This window comes from Cupressus sempervirens, chromosome 10 (genome assembly GCF_028749045.1).
Source record: "Cupressus sempervirens isolate cs-2001-9-10 chromosome 10, ASM2874904v1, whole genome shotgun sequence".
NCBI lineage: Eukaryota > Viridiplantae > Streptophyta > Pinopsida > Cupressales > Cupressaceae > Cupressus > Cupressus sempervirens.
The window spans coordinates 281,733,952-281,745,748 of NC_143127.1; the positions used below are offsets into that span (position 1 = coordinate 281,733,952).

The window sequence follows — 11,797 nt, forward strand, 5'->3', positions numbered from 1 at the left end:
TTGACATACTTAACATATTAACAAAAATTATAGGGAGAATCAATTTGTATAATGTAATTAGATCTATAAATATTATTAAATAATTATATAGGATTAATAAAACAATAAGTTTATTTTTATTACTAGAACTAATATCACCCTTTCCTATATGTTCTAACTCTAACATTCTTACCCATATAACAAGACGCCTAGCTAACTTCTAACCAGTTAACTTAAAAACTCATTAAACACTATATGACCATAATCCCTTATATCATTCCTTTTTGTTTTAAACTAAGCTAATACTAATTCCCCCTAGACCATCCTTGACTTATATAAAATACCCTTTGATATTCCCAACTAATCTAGTTGTTAAGCACTCAACTTTTTCCAAAGTCATGTGCCCCTCAATGTTTGTGCCTAGTTGACCTAAGGGAGGCTTGCAAGATTGTGGCCCAAGTTGGGTGCCTACTTTCTTTGGTGCTTGAGTTGACTTGCATGAAGTTTTATGAGAAGGATGTGACACATGAGAAAGAGGGGGTCAAATTCCAAAGACATTATTGTTTTGTTTAAAATGAAACTTGTACTATGTCTTCTCACTAGTAGAATTTTGGCAAATAAATGACTACGTGACTAAAATGTTTAGTCACAAGACTAAAACATTTAGTCATGTGACTAAAAGTTATCAAATTCTAGTAATATTTTACAATTTTTATGTATAAGTGACTAAATAAATGACTAATTTGGTCATTAGGTGCAATCACAAGGCTAGAGAAAGATACATGGCCAAATAAATGATCAAATGAATGACTAAACAATTGGTCACTATGAATTAGTCACTCAAAAAATGAGTAAATGAATGATTGGTGATTACTTTAGAAATTTAGTTTTTTCTATTATTTTTTCTTTTAATGTTTAGTGCGTAGCATTTATATTTTTTGGTTATTGGAAGCTTTTGATATCATGCATAGTTCATCAATTAGATTGATGTATGTCAATTATTGTAGTTAGTTAATATTTTATATTGTAATTATATAATCTCAAGGATAATGTAAGTCCCGCAGCAACCATGACTTAGAGCCTGAATGTAAATATTTGAAATGTATGCAAATAATTATTAATTGTGAAACCTATAAATTTACAATTAAACATATGACAACAATAGTATATCTACATTTCATAATAGATTAGAGGAATTTGAAACTAAATTTAATTTTAACTTATGTAAAGAACTTGATTTTTTGTTGTTTAGATCATATTAGCTTATGTTGGTGTACTCTAGTTGAAGATAAACACAATAATACATGTAATCAAAATCATCTTAAGGACTTCAAAAGGGAAATAAAGAGGAAGGGAAAGAAGGGAATATATTAAAATATATAAATGGGAGATAGAGTGATATAATAGTAAAGAGACAAACAAATAGAAAGTAGAGATAGATAAATCATGATGTGAAGAGGGAGAGATAAAGGCAAGTTAGAAAGAGAGGAATAGATAGAATGCAAAGAGTGAGATAAATGAACTTAAGATATAATTATTATACAACAATGTAAATTTTTATAAAAACAATATTACTTTAAATTGAAAAAAATATAATAGCTTTAGGATAAGTCATTTAGTACGACACAACACTTGGCGAAGGTTTTGAAAATTTGGTGTTTCAACAAACAGAGTGGTCATAATATGTTAGGAAATTGTGTGGTTAAACACTTGAGTTGGAGTAGTACTGAGATGGGTAACTTCCCAAGAAGTCTTGATGCTTCATCTTTGTGAGAATTATCTAAATCCAATGAGTGTTAAGTATTTTATGGATAGATAGATCTAGTATAATGAGTTATAGATTCTCGTGAATGACTACTAATGAAATATGAGTAAATGAGTTTGACTCAAGAAATACCCCATTGAATTATGAAAGATATATTCTCTTATACAATTATACTTCTATAGATATAATACATTTGATAAATTTTATAGAAAGTGTCGGACGATGTTAATTAGAAATTGCATGGGAAGTGTCATTCTTCATTTGATGTATCATGTTAAAAAATATGTATTATTTTAAATTTTTTGGAATTAATTTATTGTATCTTCTTTCTTGCTTCCCTTGTTTATACAAGTTTCTCAAGTTTGAGAGTTGTAAATTAGAATACCATCATTTTCTTGCAATCTTACTTGGTTTTCCTTAGTTAACATACAATCTTCTTATTAGTCATTATAAGATAAAGCATCATAAAGTCCATATAACCTTTTATTCTTCTAATGACTTATTTTTTTATAATAACAATATAAATTAAACTTAAATTATCATTTTTCTTCTTATAATTTAACAACCATTAAATTTAACTTAATAAAAACTATTTCATTTTATCCATACAATATTCAGTAATTAAATTAAATACATTTATAATATTACATATTATTATATTATTTTATCCATTATATTGTAAAATCATGTTCTATAATATCATAAATGGTTTGTAATAATCATTTATGACATTTCAAATCAAGTTTCGATAAAACCCAAAATTCAATCGTTGGGTGAGCTTTGTATTTTTTAAAATCTAGATGAGAACTTGGAAGGGGTGTAGGCAAGTTTTAAAAATATTTGCAGAGGAGTTTTGGCTGACGATTTGCAGATGCGAACAATCCGAACTCATCACTAGTTGAGGGATTTTTTAGTTAAATCTTATCAAGGTCTCTTCTCTATCACAAATTGCTCAGAATGCTCCAATCAAACTCATTGGTACTGATCTTTCTTTTAGAGGTAAAGTCCCTAGTTATTAAAGTCAATGATTTTATTATGTTTTGTCTCCAAATTTTTTGAGTAATATTTTTGCATTGTCCATGTTGTTGGATAGTGAGACTATCATCAGCTTAATTCTACTCCAAAAACCCTTATTACGGAGATTTTGATAAAAAGATGTCATTATTTATCATTAAATTGATTTCATGAGACAAATTGGCTAAATGTAATTTATTCATATCAATTTTGTATAGTACTTTTGTTTCCAAATACATCACAATATATCCAGAAAAAACAAAGCTGAGCAGTCAACATTATACTACTTTGATCATTTGAAATTTTCAACAATGTGTGTGAATTTTCTTAGATTCCTTTTGAATGATTCTGAGGTCATCTTTTCTAGAAAAGATTTAGGCCCTTAGGTCATAATTTCATTTAGAGAATCCTTAATTAGTGGCATGGTTAGGGCTCTCTATCAAAATAATATATTAGTATATTACTCCGGCTGAGTTATTTTCTCCATATCTCTATTGGCTTCCACATATTGCTTCACATGATGCCCTCAAATGGTACCTATTTATAATGCCCTTTCTTCTTTCAACTATCAATTCCATTGGTTCTCCTCTGTAAGAATACCAAGCCATAAAGGTAAATATTTACCTTGAAGAAAAGAGTCACAATGACTCAGCATGCATCAAGATACTTATTATGTATGAAAAAATACAAATTGTAAAACCACCAATTTTTTAGGAGTAATGATGGAATCCAAGAGTAAGGTGTCCCCTTCAAGGGATTTATCATAAAATTAGTTCACACCATAATCCACCTTGTTTACTCACTAGACCTCAGCATGGTACCTATTGCTATTGTTACACTTTATATTTAATGTTATCGATTAGATGAAGCTTATTCACTTCCCTTGTAGCTATGAACCCTTATTCACCTCTGTATTTTCCTTTCTAAAGATTCATAGATGAATAGGTGAAGGGTTATCATGAAACCAACAGTTAGGAAAATATAGTTTTCTAGTTCAACTAAAACCTCTCTACCCTACATCTATGTATTGTAAACTAGTGTAGAAAGTTTGGAACCATAGACAAGGCATGTAAACTATTTGACAAAATGTCTCACACAAAACTAGTCTTTAGAGTTTTTCTTTGTCTTTTTTATTTTCAATGGAAACTTTTCTCATGAAGTTCAATATAAATAAGGCTAGAGACTAGAGGATTGAGTATTGTCCATGAAAGGAGACACACCTTCATTTACATCTTAAGAATACAATAACCCTTGTTGCATTTGAGTATCATAATTTGTGGATCTTTTTAGGATGACAAATTCCTACCATCACTAAGTTGCAGCACAAACACAACACCATGCCCCATTTATACAACATGCCCATTCCATGACATTCATATATATTTAATTAGTATACCCATTAATGCTAAGCCACATTCCATGTAAACATGTACATGCACAATGTATATGTACCAAAAACATATATGCATGCCCTAGCCTATAGCCCTCTTCCTGTTCTCCACTCCCTTTAATTGTAGTTGTTGTTTGCAATCCATTCTCTTAGCATCTTAGCCAATTGTTTCTAAACAAGTAAAATATAAATCATATTGATCAATTACTTGGATTTATCTTGTTTTGTTAAGCATGATACTTGCATTCTTGAAGAAAATCTCAAGTAAATGACTTCGGTTTTTTCCCAACAAGTGGATTTTATCATTCATAAAAATTGGGCATTCAGTAAATGTGAAACTCTTCTGTAGGAATTTTTGTAATAATTCTTCATGTTGATCTTCAAGATTATATGAAGTTCAAAAATTGAAAGCTAGATTATCATAGGAGAAACTTTTAAATTGTGTTTGTAATTTTTTTTTATGATGAATAACTGAGTCTAAATAGCTTGAAATATTTTAGTATTGAAATGAATGAGCTTTCTCCTATGAAAAATCCATTTCAAAACATATTGCACTTCATAGAAAATAGAATTAAAGTCACATTTTTAATTGATTCTAAATGTTTAGTCTCTAATTAAACCTAAATGTTGAAAATTTTGATACAATTTTACAATACCAATATAAAAACTTCAAAACATTATATTCTAATTACAAATATTTGCATATTATATTGTATGTTTCTATGATCTGAAAACATCCCATTTCTTCTATGAAACTTGAACTTTCCATTTCCATATAAAAATATTTTAATATGTAAGTCTTGATTTATATTTAATTCCATTCATTCTGATAGAGACTTGGATTGGGAAAGTTTAAGATAAATCTATCAAATATCCTTATTCCTAGAACAAGCTTATTCATTACGGTTGCATTGACACCATGCAGTAATTTTGCACCAAATATTTCCAAGTACTTGAGGCTTTCTTGGGCTGAGAAATAAAAACTAAAGACCTTCTTTGCATATACATAAAAAAGAAGAAAATAGTGGAAAAAAACATAATAAGGATATTGAGGATGTAAAAGTTCAAGGAAAACAAGAAGATGAAAATGTGGCTTACTTTGTTTGACAATTGGTGCCTTGCATAAGTTAATTCTTCACTTGTATCCATTGTGTTTAAATACCCCAGGTTTAATGGTTATTTCAAGATTGGGATTCAAATCTTGTTGTTCCTTCATTGGTGTGATGATGGGTGTTGTGACAATGAACCAAGATGTGTTGTGAAGGCCAATTTTTTCCTCCAGCCACCCGAAGATGTGCCCACCATAAGTGATACTTTTGGTGTGATTGTTGTAGAGTGTATCTCTATTTTCTTTAAGAAATAGACTTCTATGTAGTATATTTTCCCATTGATCCCAAGGGGTGTTCTATTTTCATCAAAAAGGTCAATGTGGTGGTTGGTGGGCTGAGAATTGGGGTCATTTTGACCAATACTTCAAGGGCTGAGATTGTCAGCATGAATGAGAAGGTCATTGTATTGATTCCCATTATTGTTTATTAGAGACCAAAGGCTACCAATTTGTGTCTTAAGGATTCTTTTGATGTCACCTTTGATGGGGTTTCGCAAAAAATTAAGAAACAAAGAAAGAAGAGAATGATGGTTGGTTGAGGTATCTCTAATTTTTATTTTCTTTATTTGGTTTTTTTGTAGTGGAGGGATAGGGCTATATTAATTTTCTTTGAAAGTGTTCTTAGGATATGTAAGAGCCTTCTACAATAAAGTTTTAATGGACTTTATATTAGTGGCAAAAACTATGGTCGATAATTTTAGTAGGCTAAAGGTCTCTTAGGACCAGCTATCTAAATATTTTATTTGAAGATGCAAGAAATCTCATATATCATGTGGGGAAAATAATGGTTTACAAGCTCACCAAGGATTGCAAACTTTTGAAAGAAAACAAGTAACTCTCATCTAAGCTCATGAACCTCAAGCCGTGTGATGAGAAAAATGCTAGAAGTATGTCTGTGTTCAAATTTCATAATTTTTTTTTTGTTAAATGCTAATACTTATGTGATTTTGTACTTTCATATTGGTTGCAAACTTACCACAATGCTCTTGTGACTTGAAAACTGTTAACCATTAATCTATGCATGATTTACAGACTTGCTGCAATGCCCTTATAGCCCATGACTTATTAAATTAATTAATAAATTGCAACCTCCTTTTAGTTGTTCTTTGTTTGTAGACACAAATTTCCTATAGCGCAAATTAAAAACCTAGATCCCTACTTATTTTTCAAAAAAAAAATATTTTAAATTTATATATATATATATATATATATGTATGTATATATATATGTATACATATATATATATACATATACATATACATATATATATATATATATGTATATGTATATGTATATATATATGTATATCTATACATATATATATATATACATATACATATACATATATATATATATATATATATATATATATATATATATACATATGTATGTATGTATACATATGTATATGTATATTTATATGTATATGTATATATATATATATATATATATATATACATATATATATATGTATATGTATATATATATACATATGTATATGTATATATATGTATACATATACATACATATATATATATATACATATACGTATACATACATATACATATATACATACATACATATATATATATAGTGTTACCAAGTTTTGAGTTGTGTGAACTATAGAAAAAATAGTCCCTAATCTACATAGGGAAATTTTTGGTCCTACCCTATAGCTAATGGGCACCTACTAAAAATCAGACACCAAAAAGTGGGGGCTCTAATTCACAAGGAGAAGAGTTTAATTTATCATGATCAGTTTTAGTTTTATGCCATGGGACCCCTTGATCCTTTATCATAGATCCTGAAGCCCCCTGCATAAAATTGGTTCCAAACCTGCTTTTGTATGTATAGGAATTATTATTTTTTGTGTGCATTTTGTGCACTAACTCAGACTCTACACCTTGCCAGTAGGAGATTTGAGGTAGACTAATAGAGATAAAGCTATTTTTCCTTATGTTACAAAAAGTTTCTGGAACAAGAAGTGCAGAGAATGGCCATTTTAGAGGGTAACAGGGCATGACTATTAAAAAATAGGCTTTTAAAAAATAAATTAACATAATATTAATTACTCATGTGATAATATTGATAAGACACTCATCGTATATTATAGATTCTAAATACAAAATAGTAGTGTTGAAGTGATAGCTCACATTAGAGTTAACTTCAAAATGATTCAGCAGGAAAAAAATTTAGTTATATTTCCAACGCATAAATTTCAGCTTTGCAAAAGTTAGTTGATAGTAGTTTGACTTTCCTTATGTAACATATCTTGGAATTTCCTAACTCTTTTAATATCAATTTTTCTAAATTGTTTATGTATTTTGATCATTACAGATATACATTCAAAATTTGTATTTCAAGTTTGAGATAACCACATTTAGAATTCCAGAGTCATCGTATTTCTATATATTGGGAGATTTTTTAGTCTAGCACACAAGTTCAGGATAAAGACAAAGCCCCAAAATGTACAATATGATGCAAACATGAATGTATATAATTGTGCATTATATCCATTTTGTGATCGAGTTTCATGGCGAATCATAAAAATATTTTCTTAAGCTATATTGAACATAGGCCTTTTAATAAATATGAAACCAACATTGTTCACTGGAATTGTGACAGCTAATTCAAATTTTTATTTTGAATCTTAATTCTTTTTTAGAATATCAATTCTTATTAAAAATGTTCTTAAATGAATCATATTTTCTTTTGAGGGAAATTTAATAGTTGCAGTTAGGGAAGTAAACATTGAGAGAATATCTATTAGGTTGCGCTCTAGATATTTGAGAACTATCGCTACTTTACATGATCTATTTAGGCGTCTATCATTTTGATCAAATTTTGGTATTCCAATGTGGAAGCTTAACCTTACAATTAAAAATTTTTGATCTTAGGTGGAAGATTTACACTGAAATTATAAAAAAAGAATGGCTTTTTACAATGGAGCTGTTGATTGTCCCTAGGACATGCCATACCCAGCCATCCGAATGCACATTAGGCATTTATGGGACATAAGGTTAGCTATATTTCTCTTGTTTTTTATTAATAGAGGATGGTAGAGGAACATTTATGATGGATCCCTTCGTTGAAGTTGTCCTCTATATGGGTACATATCTTGATTTGTTAACATCAGGCTTTTTTTGTTGTGTCATACTGTTTAGACTCTGAAGAAAATGTTGTTTTCCCATAATCTTTATGGATCCATATGGTAGCACTATTTTAATTAGGGAATTCAAACCACATAAATTATACATTGTTACTATTCTATCTAAATGCTGTAGAAACCTAAAAATCCTTTAGAAAATAAAGTATTTTTATTTTTTGAAAAAGTCCCTGATGACATTATCATTTATTAATTATTTATTTATTTAATTAATTAATTTATTTTTATGCCATTAAATCCCTTTATCTTAAGTAAAAATATTTAATTAAAGAATCCCTCCCAAAAATGTTTAAAGCTTATTTAAACATTATTTCCTTATTTATTAATTATTTAATTAATAAATTGACCAAAAATCCCAAAATAAATAATTTATTTATTTTTTGCCCAAAACTTGGCCAATTTCCTTAAGACCACTAACCTCTTCCAAAATCTTCTAATCCTTCTTTAATTTCGATTAAAGGCTAACCCATGATTTCCTACCCCTAATCCCAACTCAAAATATTTAATTAAGATTAAATATTAATCATCATGTTTATTAAAAATATTTTAATAAATATCTCCTCAACCCAAACCCTTGAAATAAATAAAACTTTATTTATTTCCTAAAAACCTTATTTATCCTCATCCTAGGAAGTTCTAGACTCTTCTAGAAAGTCTTCATCCTCATCCAAAGCCTAGACACTTCTAGAAGATGTCAATCCTTATCTTTGACCCTAATCCTAATCCCCCCCCTAACCTTGTCACATTTCTTAAACATGGGTTAAGACTTGCTAACCAAAGCCAAAGCCAACAAATATCTCCTCCTTCACCCACCCTCATTAAATGCCATGCACTTGCCTATCTCTAACAAGCCTAATCTAATCTTAACCCAAGCCTAATCCAAGCCTTAATCATTTGCACATTCCTAAGTCAAGCTTAAGACTTTCTTAATCCAACCCAAGTCAAAATATCTCAACTCTCTCACAAATATCCCAACTTTAAAACTTTATGAAGCCCACAAAGCCATAAATGACTCTTACAAGCCCATTCATTGCTCTTACAAGCCATTATGAGGGTCTTTATGAGCTTTGAGCCTCCTTTGTTGACCCCTCAACCCCTCTTGCTCTAACCAATAACCCTATGACATGTGTCACTCCCTGATTGGCTATAAGGAAGCACAATCCATGTGCTCTCCTCTCATTCAATCTAAACCTTCCATAAGCTTTCTCCCAACCTTGCATCCTAGCCCTTGATCCCTCAAGCCCTTTACCTATTTAAGGAATCCTCTCCCAAGCCATTTTAACACAATCACCCATAGTAACAAACTAATGCCATTTTGATCATGAAGTAAAGTCATAATGCCATTTTTGAGAAGCCATTTTACATCAAATCCATTCACCCAAGCCAAAATCCATCAAGAACACCATTGAAGCCTTTTGAGAATCGAGCATACATCCTATCTAATTAGACAAAGCTACTCAATAAGAGAGCTTCTCATTGAGAGAGCCCATTAATGGCTCATATTATCAATTCAGAGCTCATCTTAGTCTATCTTGAAGTTACATTTATTTATTTTTGTGAATACTTTTGATTTGATATTTAGTGTTCTTTGCATTACTAGTCCTCGTATACAAATTCCATTTGTAAATTTTAGTTAATAGAAATTGTTTCAAACCTATTAGTTAAGACAATATTATCGAAGTCTTGAAGTTGTTTACTAGAAGGGATTCTTCATATATTTTGTATTTCAATTTCATCAGACAGTTATAGAAGAAATGTTTATTTTATTATTACTTGGTATTATAAACTTCTAAAGGGTATGTTCAATTTTTTAAAATGAGAATAATGCTAGATGCTTGCAATTTTTTGTGAAGATAATTCTACAGCTAGTTAATAGCATTGATGGTTAATTTTTGGGAAACTTGATGAAAAAATGCTTTTTGTGGTGATTTTTTTACATCTTGACCTGGTTGTCAAATTGGTAGTATTTTTCTCATGTAATTGCATACTTGATGTAATCTACTTTGATTTAAGATAACTGTATCATGTGTTTATTAGCTCCACTTGGGGCCTACTCTTCAGCTGACAAAAGATATACTTTTTTAATCCTGAGTATATTTTGAAATCCATTGATCAGACATAAGTAGTAAGTGAGACAATTTTGTGGAAGTTTTTTAATGTAAAATATATGTATTATCAATTACATGTTTATTAGCTCCACTTATGGACTATGTTTCAGCTGACAAATGATTTTTATTTTATCATGACAATATTTTGAAATCCATTGATTAGACATAAGTGAGATAACTTTAGCTTACATTGAAGATTACTAATATCAAAACTTTATTTTATTTATAGCATGATGTAGAATCTAGGGTGTTGAAGAAAGTAGTGCTAGTAGATGGAGTTGTGGTTATGGTTAAAGATGCCAAAAAACTAACCCTAAGACAACCCATCCAATTGCCTTCACCCCTTAGCAGCAACACTAAGAGTGGCAATTCATATTTCAAACTGATTGAACTTACCACAAAGCTAAAGCATGCTTCTAGTGATGGAGAAAAACCCTTGTCTCTTTGAATTGTGGTTCCAACTTCATTGAATGCATCATCCATTAGTGAACCTGATTCAACATTTTAGTTGAAGGTGAAAAGGCTAGTTCCAACCTCTATTGAATTGAGATCTTCCCATGAATAGGATTCATCTACCCAAGAATCCTTTGAGACTGCTTCCAATTTAACTAGTCCCAATGACATATGGATGTGACCTCTTCCATCATTGAATGGACCAGATCCTAAACTAAGTGTTGTTCGGTAACTTCTTAAGTCAATCCTAGGATCCATTAGTGAGAAGAAAGGGCCAATCAAATTGTTAAAAACTCAAGCTATAGTGGCAACTTTTATCAAAGTGCAGTTTAAATTAGAGAAGAAAATTGATGATGAAGCCTTTAGTGTGAAGGATTGGTTGGAGTGTAGAACAAAACCCTCTATTACAAGGCTATAGTTTGAGTTGACATGGAAAGTTGAGGGTGAGAAGATTGTTCCTTTAAATTTGAAACAAATTCAACTAGTGGAAATTGTTGATAGTTTTTCATTGAAAAGGTGAGAAGATTGGTCAGCATTGTACACCCATCCCCCTTACCTACGTGGTATATTAAACATGAGTGAGAGGGGCCCCTTGGGATTGGCTACTTCCACTCATCCCAATACTCTAACTACCCCTGACTAGACCTACTGCATGTGAAGGAGAAGGAATCACCCTTTTTCATCTCCCCATCTCATTTAGATGATGGTGCTAAGGGATTTGAAGGAAGGTCACATGATGTAAGTGGTAAGGGAAGTATATAGAGTTAGGGAGTTAGTAAATTAGATTATAAATAATATGTATTTAGATAGTAGA

The 11,797-nt window shown here is 30.2% G+C and overlaps 1 pseudogene; it reads left to right on the forward strand.

The window, feature by feature from the left end:
* The window catches only part of LOC149533749 (protein TUNICAMYCIN INDUCED 1-like), a 141,592-nt pseudogene extending 130,089 nt beyond the window's left edge, over nt 1-11,503 (forward strand).
* Nucleotides 11,504-11,797: the final 294 nt, after the last annotated feature.